Source organism: Cebus imitator, unplaced genomic scaffold, assembly GCF_001604975.1.
Source record: "Cebus imitator isolate Cc_AM_T3 unplaced genomic scaffold, Cebus_imitator-1.0 Scaffold411, whole genome shotgun sequence".
Lineage (NCBI taxonomy): Eukaryota > Metazoa > Chordata > Mammalia > Primates > Cebidae > Cebus > Cebus imitator.
Genome location: NW_016107726.1, coordinates 132196 through 143040, shown reverse-complemented (window position 1 = coordinate 143040; position 10845 = coordinate 132196). Strand labels below are relative to the sequence as shown.

The 10845-nt window shown below is 48.2% G+C and overlaps 1 protein-coding gene across 1 annotated transcript in view; it reads left to right on the top strand.

Moving 5' to 3' along the window:
* Positions 1-3470: 3470 nt before the first annotated feature.
* The window catches only part of LOC108289694 (tyrosine-protein phosphatase non-receptor type 14-like), a gene marked incomplete at its 3' end in the record, with an annotated part of 135155 nt that continues 127780 nt past the window's right edge, over positions 3471-10845 (top strand). Inside the window, exon 1 of the mRNA XM_017509213.2 lies at positions 3471-3886. The remainder of the gene's footprint in view (positions 3887-10845) is intronic.

Here is a 10845-nt window from a genome sequence, read left to right as displayed (position 1 = left end):
AAGTTGGTAATTGCTTTGAGAAATATAATATTGACAAGTTCTTACAATTGCAAAGCTTTAAAGCAAACATGTAATGATGTGTTCAGGACCTATTCCATCAGTCAAATTCCTTTTCATCCTGATGTAGTGTAAGGAGACTTGAGTGTGACATAGATTTAGGAAATGGGGGTTGCTTTTTTTCTTTTTTGAAAGAAGCTTGTGACTAGCTTTTATAGATTTATTCAGAAAATGAAAGTTTTTCGTCACTTCAAGTTGTACTTTCTATTTAGAAAATATTCTTATTTGTATTGCCTTTCTGTGATCTATTCTAAAGAAAAAGAAATATGGCTGGTCAGATATACTTTATAGGCTATTAAATTAATAACATATTTTTTTTCTTTTTCAGGAGAGGATCTCACTCTGTCACCCAGACTGGAGTGCAGTGGTGTGATCTTAGCTCACTGCAGCCTCGACCTCCCGGGCCCATGCAATTCTCCCACCTCAGCCCCACTAGCAGCTGGGACTGCAAGACTCGAGCTACCATGCCTGGCTAATTTTTGTATTTTTGTAGAGCTCGGGTTTCGACATGTTGCCCAGACTGCCTTTCTAAAAGCAAAATTATCTACATTTTTAAACTGCATCCACAGGGTTAGCGCTAAATCTTAGCTTTGCTTATCATTGAACACTCAGCTACATTCATTCGAGTTTCAACGTTCGTTTTTATCTGAAGGCGATGGGAAAACAGTCCTGTCCCCAGATACTGGCTTTATCCACTGGCTTTATTGCTTAGTTTCCTCCATAGCCATACCATCTATCTGGAGGAGTGTACTTTCATGCAAGTTTAGACCTGGGAAAGACCTCAGAGATGAACTAATCCAACCAAGTTCTGCCCTCTATGCCACACTCCACTTAGAAAATAAATTCAGGTATAGAGGTGAAGTGGCTTGATCAGTGTCCCAGGCTGGTCAGAGGCAGAACCGGAGCTCTTGTGTTTGCGCGCAAGTCCTTTGCTTCTTTTATGCCACAACAGCCTCAGCGTGCTGTGCTCAGTTTAGTAGCAAGTGATGCTAGAGCAACAAAATATATTTCCTAGAGTCTTTCCACTAGAAAAGGCACCAAGCAAGGGGCCTCTCATCTCCCAGGAAAGAGCAAAAGCCGGAGTTTTACATTGAAAACCTGGCCAGGCGCGGTGGCTCACGCCTGTAATCCCAGCACTTTGGGAGGCCGAGGTGGGTGGATCACGAGGTCAACAGATCGAGACCATCCTGGTCAACACGGTGAAACCCCGTCTCTACTAAAAATACAAAAAATTAGCTGGGCATGGTGGCGCGTGCCTGTAATCCCAGCTGCTCAGGAGGCTGAGGCAGGAGAATTGCCTGAACCCAGGAGGCGGAGGTTGCGGTGAGCCGAGATCGCGCCATTGCACTCCAGCCTGGGTAACAAGAGCGAAACTCCGTCTCAAAAAAAAAAAAAAAAAAAAAAAAAGAGAAAACCTGAAGGCATCTTCTTATCTTTAATCCTAATCCTGTTTGCATGTACTTTTGGCGGGACAGACGAGGGCCCGATCATATCTTCCTAGCTGTATGACACTCAGTGAGATAGGTCATTTCTTCATGCCCCCACTTTCCTCACCTAGGAATGGGAGGAGTGCTTTCCACACTTCCTGGAACACAGTCGGGCACTGCCTTATGTTTCCTTTGGAAACCCAGCACATCTGTACAGCTATTTCCTTAAAAATATGAGAAAGCTGATTTCCCTTCAACCTTTTCTTTCCATCACTTTTGCATTGCGCTCTGAATCTTCTCTTATTCTTTGTAGTTCCAGAGAATGGCAGATGCTCGAAGAATTCAGACTCAGTACAGATTTTTTTTTTTTTTTTTAGACGGAGTCTTGATCTGTCACCCAGGCTGGAGTGCAATAGCGCGATCTCGGCTCACTGTAACCTCTGCCTTTCAGGTTCAAGCAATTCTCCTGCCTCAGCCTTCTGAGCAGCTGGGACTACAGGCGCCCGCCTCCACGCCTGGCTAATTTTTTTGTATTTTAGTAGAGACGGGATTTCACCTTGTTGCCCAGGCTGGTCTGGAACTCCTGAGCTCAGGCAATCAGCCCGCCTGGGCCTCCCAAAATGCTGGGGTTACAGGCGTGAGCCAACGCGCCCGACCCGTCGGTACAGATTTGTACATGGTGGGTACGATAAGGCTTTGCTTTTTTGATTTCCAATTCTCTTCCCTAAGAGTCCAGGAATTTTTCCATGAGTTGCCGGACACTGAACTGATTTCGGACAATACATTCTGTGACAACGACTTCAAGGTCCATTTTCAACAAAGGACTGGATTTGGGTCCCAGCGAACAAATCCCAAGACATGTTTGCAGCAATGCAAAGGATCACGGAAATCTAGACAAATACTTTAATTTTACAGCTACAGAAACCTAGGATCTCAGGGGCTGGGACATACTCCTCAGTTATCCAATCGGGCAGGGCCTAACACCCAGGTTCAGTACCCTGGAACCGAGCCTTTTCCATCTTACCAGCTGCGTCTCACTAACTCCACCTCCGAAAGTGCTAAGGAAGTTCCCTCCCAGTGCCTACCCAGGCAGGGTGGGGCGATTCTGTGGCATGGAACAAACCGGGAGAAAGACATTTTCCAACTCTCAGCACACAGGCTGCTTTTTATAATTCCTGGGGGGTGGCAAGGGGCAGGGAGAGAAGGCTAAGACACCAGGTTCAGTACCCGGAGGTTCTGGGGAGAGATCTCTGAGACTGCCTACTCCGTGAGGCCACCTTACTTTCTCCTGGTCTGTTTTCCCCTGTGGGGTGGCTGCATGAGGAGTCCTGCTTGGAGAGTTCCCCAATACAAGGTCGGCTGTCCTTGATCTAGGTCGGGGTGGGCAAGTTCCTGCCGCCGCCCCGTCTCTGCGGTCCTCGGAAGTCGGTGGGATCTTCCTTTCCTTGCCTCTTTCTCCCCCACGGCGGGAGCCGCGCAAGGTTAGGGTGGCTGCGGTTGCCTTGCCCTCTCCACTTCCACGTCCCTCACTCCAGGGTATTTCACCCGGTCCTCCGTCCTCGGCCCCCACCTTTGAAAACATTTTCCAAAGCTACCCCATTAAAAGTGCGCGACTTCTCCCGGGCCTGCAGAAGGAGCTCCTGCTGCCCGGCATTCCTCGGATTCCAGCGCTGTGACGTCCCCAAGGACGGCGCGCCTCCAGCTCGGGAGCTCGGGAGCTCGGGAGCTCGGGCTCCACGTTTCAGCGCGCGCCCGCGGCGCCCCCGGCGCGCGCCCTCCCGGGCCGCATTCCTCCCCGCCCCCGGCCGCGCGCCCCGCGCTCCCTCCGCCTCCAGGCCCCCAGCGCCGCCGAGCCCGGCTCTGGGGTGGGCTAACCGCGGCCGCCGGCGCCTGCTCCGTCCCCTCCCACTCGCACGGCCCCTTCCTCCCTCCTCTCCCGGCCGCTCGCATTTCCTGCCGCTCTGGCGCTCCCGGCCCCTCGAAGTTCTTCCCAACTTTTTCTCCGCCGAGCGAGGGCAGCGGGCGCAGACTCGGGGGCAGGTTGCTGTGCTCCTCGGAGCTCGGCCGCCTCCTCTCCTGGTTCAGGTCCTCGGGGAGCCGTAGACAGACACCAAGTGGCCACTGGCGGTCCTTCCCCTCCCAGCTGAGCCATCCTCCCCGGCCTCCTCGGGCGGGACACCCCGTGCCGAGGTTTTTCTCCTTTTCTCCCCCAGTGCGCCCCTGCTCCGACTCTCGCTCCGGGATCGCGGCGGAAACCTTCCTCCCCTTTCGCCGCCTGCGGCTCCTTCCCTCCGCCGCCAGCCACTGGAATCAATTCCGTGGGGAATTGGGGCTCCGCCGCCGTCGCGAAGGACAGCCTTTCCGCGCAGGACTCCAGGGCGCCACGGGGGCCATGTAAGCAGGTAAGCCCCGTCCCAGCCGGGGAGTCGGGCCCGAGGTTGGAGGCCGCCTCGGCGCTCCGGGAGCCCTGTAGATGACTTCGGCAGACGCTGGCAACGCCAACTGCGGCCCGGGACGCTTGGCAGGGCATGGGGGCGCGGGGTGGCCGGGCCACAGGGGTGTTATCTCGTGGTGGGAGCTGCCCGCGGTGGGGCGCAAAGCTTGTCCCGGGAGTGAGCTGGAAGGTGAGCGACGTCTGGGGAGTTTGTGGTTAAACCCACACCCTCGTCCCCTGTCTCCGTTCTCTCCTGCGTTTGGGAAACGAGAGGGGACCTCGAAAGAGCAACCGGAGATAACTAGACCTTGGGGGCTAGAGGGTGAAAGACGAACGATGTCGCGATCGTTGCAGCGGTAGGAGGATGCAGCTGCCCGCCGCCCCCAATCACCTTACCCCCCCACCGCCACCGGGAAGGGATCTTGAGGGGAGCGGAGTTTTCCTGCCCTCCCATTAGGCCCCAGTAGTGCCACCTAACTCTTGGGCATCGAGGCTCTTGCTTGGGTGGTCGGGCTGGCTCGTAGAAAAAAACTGTGGCCACACAATTTCAGATCAAGTCTCCACTTCACACTTTCAAAGTTCTAGGTATTAACAGCCTCTCCTTCCTCACGTGACCCCCAGATCTCAGGTTTGAATACTTGTAAATGGGGTTTACACCTTTTCGTCTGGAGAGAGTAGTGAGGTAACGCTGCCCCTACCTCCCTTTCCCTCTCACTTCCTTCAGTTCCTGTTCTCCAACCCCCTTATTCCCACCTACAATTTCAGAGATTGTAGGGTTTCCGCTTAAGCCTGGGGACTGGCTGCCGCAGGTTCTTTGTGAAGGTGAGGAATCTCTAGACTGCAGGCGCGGGTAGTTACAGAGTTTCCACCAGCGTGTTAACTTCTTGAAATGGATTAGTTCACTCAGTCATCCAACAAACCCAGCTTTTACTCCGCTAGGAACAGGCAATAGGAAGATGGTAAACAAGACCACAGGGCAGGAGTCTGCAGCCTCGTGGAGGAAACCTCAAGGCTGAATTATAATGCATGGAAGGGGGGTTCTGTGAGTCTGAGGCGAGCTTTGTCCTGGTGAGGTGTGCACTGGACTTAGAGGATGGAGGTGGTGCTCACCTGAAGGGTGTATTCCAGGCAGAGGAAACAGCTGGTGCAGAGTGAACACAAGAAGGACGGAAAGTTTTCCTGGCTACCTGGGGGCCTGAGGGGGATTTATGGCCATGTTGGTATAGTGTTGCTGGGATAGCATTTTCTCCACCCCCAATATCAGAAATTAATCTGGAAGCATGTTAGCCACTTACAGGAACCACAGGTAGTTTCCAGCGAGGAGCCAAGATCTCCCTCTTTTTACACCTCCACGCAGCTGTTGTAAATTTTAATTGGCCCACGCTCAGTTTCATTAAAATGGTATTGATTGCTTTTTCCCCCACGTTCAACCAATGATTCCTTTTTTTAAAAGGCTGCCTGACAGCAGCAGGTGTGATAATACCACAGCACTACAGACCTTGTATTATAATTACCTTATTGTTTGGTGATGGGGTTAATGAGTGGGAGCTGAATGGCATGATACCCTTTTGCCCAGTCTGCATGGGTGGCATGAGATGCAAAATTAGTTCATCTGTATGTCACTAAGTTTGTTATACTTTACTTTTGCTTCAGAACCATTGCTTTAGTACAGTTGTAAGGTCTGTTGTTCTTTCTCTGAAACTTTAGGAAAACAGAAAACGCTGTATCTACTTTTAGATTTTTGTAGCCTAATGGCCCAGGGTTCAGCCAGTCCTGCCTAGGAAAGTCTCTTACAATGCAGTAGCATTCTGTACGTGGTTTGCCTTTCAAGGGTGCCTCTTCACTGGACTGAAGTGGTGTTGTAGTATTGTTCATAGTGGCTGCGTCCTGGCAGAGGTGGCAGACATCCAGCTTTTGGTGACCTCAGGCCAGGACATCAGAGTGGGAAGAACACACTGACTTCCTACCACTTTGGGTGTTTATCCAAGCCCCTCTACCAGCATCTTATCTCAAGAACAGACCCTTGACAGACGTTTTTTCTGAAGGTGTAGGGACCTGCATGAGAGAGATGGCTGAAGAGAAGCCCTTTTCTGCTAATCCCAGGCATTTACGCAATTTCCATCATTAGCTTAAACATGTAATTATTATTAATACTTGAGTTATTCAGATTTGTGCATACTGGGTCACGCTGGTGGCTGTAATAGAAAGGACAGTTAGACTTTTAATATGGAAGAACCATAAGGAATTCAGAGAAAAATAAACAATTTTAAGACTAATTCTTGTTTGCCCTGAATGGATGAGCTAAATGTCAAGAACTAGAGGGTTTTTAAATTTTCCAGTGCCTGCCTTCCTTATTAGAGGTTTAAATTTGCTCCACGGGAGCAAACATCAACCCTTTGATTGCACAGTATAGCCCACCTGGGTTTCATATTCTTGTTTTTGAATAAGGAGTTCATCAAATTCTTGCATTTGAGCTTCAGTACTTAGTCACCAAAAGCTGTGTTTTTAAAAAATTCATTTTAAACCTCAGAATAGTGCTGTGAGCTTTGTTACAGGTAAGGCATGAGAAAGAGATAAGATGAAATACTTAATTAGCCAATTAAGGAATGAGGGAAAACACTAAAGTTTAGGTAGGGAGGAGGTTCAAGTCAATGTCTAAAATACGCTTTAGGATCTCCCCTTACTGATTTAAATGGATTTAATTTACACTTCCCCTGTCTGCGTCCCACAGAGGCCTTATAGAGTGGTCCAAGGGGTATGTGTGGCAAGTTCTGTAGCTTTTCCTAGTTGTCATTGTGCTGGAGCCAGGGGGTCCAGGTTTGGGAGTTTGAAATATAGCTAGGTTGGAATTCCAGGTCGGCCATTTTGTAGCTGTGTGATGTTGGATGAACTTCATAGCCTTTTGAGCCTCAGTTTCTTCATCTGCAAAATGGATCTGGTAATATTTAGCCTGTCAGGATGTGTATGGAGAATTCCTGTCATGCTGTATAACAGCACCTCACACAGAACGGATCAAGGATGGCTATTTATGTGTTCAGGGACTTGTTTGTGGCCATGAATGTGCTCTTTGTGTGTTATTTTTTTCAGCAGCCTGAATTCACATGTGTGCCAACATACACATAAAGCTTTGTCTTTGACTTTTTTTTTTTCTTCAGACTTTTGGCTCAAAACAAACATGTTGGCTGGCAGCTGCCATGTCGCCCCTCCTACAAGAGGAAATGGAGAGGTGGGGGACCAGGCAGTGGAGAAGTTTGAGGAGGGAAAGGCACTTAGAGATTAGAAGGGCAGAGACAAAGATCGTTTTCCCTGTATACTTCTTACTGTAATCATGGTCCAGTGTTTTATATAAGGATCCTTGTATTTCTAATGTGGACATCTAGTTAAAGAATGTGAGGATAACTGTCTGCCTTTAACAAGAGTACAAAAGCTAGCTGATGAATTTTCGTACCCTTGATTTCGCTTTTTGAAGCCCAAATATAAAGAGTAAACTGCAACACTTCTAGTGTAATGCCAGCCCTGGTTACTTGAGCTTTAATGTTGTCTTTCATCTGAGAAGCCTAGAGTATTTGACAAACATTTAATCATTGATCTTCATATCAACTTCCCAGCGGGAGGGATGTTAGAAGAAAGGAACAATGTTAGAACCATGTTAGAAGAAAGGGCAGGTATGCAGCATGTATTCTTGAAACAGGATGGCAAAGAATTGGTTAAATCTTTTCTGCAGGATTGCGTGCAGGCCTGGAGGTCATATGAAGGTATCCGACCCCTTTGGGGAATCAAGGAGAGAGAGCCCAGGAAAATTCAGGCCTGACTGGGATTTTTGCAATAGGAGGAGAGAGGAAATGCATCTTACCCAGACCAGTGTTGCCTTTGCCATATGTTATATGCCTGGTGATTATGAAGATAAATAATGTTATAATTATTTATAATTCTGAATTAAAGGGTATGATGCAATGCTTGTGGATGAAGGGCATAGAGTAGCTGTGTAAAAGGGAATCGTGGCTAAGTGCCTTTCTGTGTGATGGGGTAGTTCTGACTCAGTTAGGTTGTAAACGACATATTAACGTTGTTTTAGTTTCCTTTCCTTTTTCCTGTTGGTTCTGTATTTCTTGACTTTTCTTTCCCTGTCAAGCTTTTGTTTGATTTTCTTCAGGGTCCTTGCTATTGGAAAAAACATTTCATAGCCATTCTTAGATCAGCCTTACATGTAAAATCTGATATGTGGTTGATTTAGCTTAGTTTCCTTAGGGGCTAAATTAGGACCAGGTCAAGAGTTTCACCCTGAGCCTGGTCAATTAGTTTGACCCAGAGGACTACGGCATATCCAGAGAGCCGTAACCTTAGCTGGCCATCCCATAAGTGCTTTATGTTGGTCAATGGGGAGGATTCTGGTGAGAAAATGAGAAAGGAATCCTTTGGTGATATAGCTTCATCTCTAAGTAGTAAAATATCCTCTTCATATCTAGATTGCTTGAGATTTTAGTGCCGAACTGTATTCCTAAGTTAGGAAGCTTTACCACGCGGGCCACTGACTTGATCTGCCTTGCCTTACAAGTTTTGCACTCACAGGGAAAAATTACGGTTGAAAATTAGCCTAAGGGCCGGGCGCGGTGGCCCAAGCTTGTAATCCCAGCACTGTGGGAGGCCGAGGCGGGTGGATCACGAGGTCAAGAGATCGAGACCATCCTGGTCAACATGGTGAAACCCCGTCTCTACTAAAAATACAAAAAAATTAGCTGGGCATGGTGGCGCGTGCCTGTAATCCCAGTGACTCAGGAGGCTGGGGCAGGAGAATTGCCTGAACCCGGGAGGCGGAGGTTGCGGTGAGCCGAGATCGCGCCATTGCACTCCAGCCTGGGTAACAAGAGCGAAACTCCTTCTCAAAAAAAAAAAAAAAAAAAAAAGAAAAGAAAATTAGCCTAAGTTCCTAATGCATATCTTCATACGAAACGTGTGCTTCTTAATTTCCTTGTGTCTTTGGAAATTCATCTCTGGGGGTTAGTTTGTTCACACAACATTCCTCAAGTAATTGGGGCATTAGCGAGGCAGTCGGTTGTCAGCCTCCAGGGAGCATCACCTGCAGGGCTTGTTCAACGAAGGCTGCCGTTCCCCATGCCTACCCCAGTTTCTTCAGCACGTTTGAGGTAGGCCTGAGAATTTCCATTTCCGAAAAGCTCCTCTGGTGCTGATGCTCCTGGTCCTGACCAACTGCATTTGGAGAAGCACTGAGCTAAGAAGTCTTGTTTGGTTCACCCACCCCTGTTCTTCAGGCTGGGTATGGCGATCACTTAACTTTTTCACTGCACTGGTTTGAATGATTCTATTCCTGGTTACTTTAGAGCTGTAGAGAGGCTAGGTGGCACTTACTGGCCACGTATTCCTAGCCAGGCCCGTGTAAAGCACACACCGATGTTTCTATGTTACTGCGTCTCCTTGTCTGTCATCTCCAGTCCAGACCTCTCTGCTTGCTACCAAACAGTTGGGTTTATCTGGTGTTTATATCCATCTGAGTATCCGCTATACATGCCAAGTCCTGCCTGTCTCAACTTGAACTCTCCAGTCTCTTGCCACAAAATGTGCTGCTTCCGAATGACCTATCACAGTGACATTGCTGTCTGTTGGGTTAGCTGCTCAAGCCAGGCAGTTGGAGTTTTCTTCAACCTGTCATTCTCAGCACCCTCAATCCCTTTTCTGAAACCCCCGTAACAAATCCCATCAGTCATTAGGTCCTTTGAGTTTGAGTCTGTAAAAATATTTTCCATGTGCTCCTTTCCCTCCATCCTTACTGCCTCTTGAGATTGTTCCAAGAGCATTGCTGTGGTTTGCATGTCCCCTCCAAAACTCATGGTAAAATTTAATTGCCATCGTAAGTATTAAAAGGTGGGACCTTTGAGAGGTGGTTAGGAGGAGCCTTCATGAAGGGATTAATGTCAGATTTGTTATCTTGGGAGTAGGTTGTGATAGAGGGAATCTGGCGCCTGCTGCCTTTCTCCAACTCCTGTGGTTGCCTCTGCCTTCCACCTTTGCACCATAGGATGACTCTGGCAAAATGCCAGCACCATGATTTGGACTTTTCCAGCCTCCAGAACTGAGGCAAATAAACTTCTGTTCTTTATAAATTACCTAATCTGTGGTATTCTGTTATAGCTGCAGAATTTTTAAAAAAATTCTTTCAGTGCTGGAAAAAGGGTGTTTAAAAATCACAAATTTTAGAAGATTTTACTTTTTTGAATACGATTTGAAGTCTTTCACTTGCTACTGCCTTTATGGTATGGATTCCTGACTGTCTTCCCATTCCTATCTGCTGCTCTTTCTATCTGTGCTAACACACTTAATTGTTAGTGGTACTTAATTCTCTTCTTTGTTACCCAGAGTGGCCTTACCCCTTCCTGCCTGCTTAGCCTCTTTGTGGTCAGCTAAGGCCTCAGCTTTACTCTGTTCCTCCCTAGCGAAGTCTTCCTTTCCTTTCTTTTCTCTCTCTCCTTCTCTTATCTCCCCCTTTCTACTTTTTTTTCTTTCTCTCTTTCCTTTCTTTTTTCTTTCTTCCTTTTCTTGAGATGGAGACTCACTCTATCTCCCAGGCTGGAGTGTAGTGGTGTGATCCCGGCTCACTGCAACCTCCACCTCCCAGGTTCGAGCAATTCTCGTACCTCAGCCTTCTGAGTAGCTGGGATTACAGGTGCACACCACCACACCCAGCTAATTTTTGTGTTTTTAGTAGAGACAGGGATTTGCCATGTTGGCCAAGCTGATCTTGAACTCGTGACCTTCAGGGCATCTCCCACCTTGGCCTCTCAAAGTGTTGGGATTACAGCCATGAGCTACTTCGCCTGGCCTTTCTTTTCTTTCTTTCTTTTTCTTCTTTCTTTGACAGGGTCTTGCTTTGTTGCCAAGGCTGGACTGCAGTGGCGGATCATGGCTCACTGT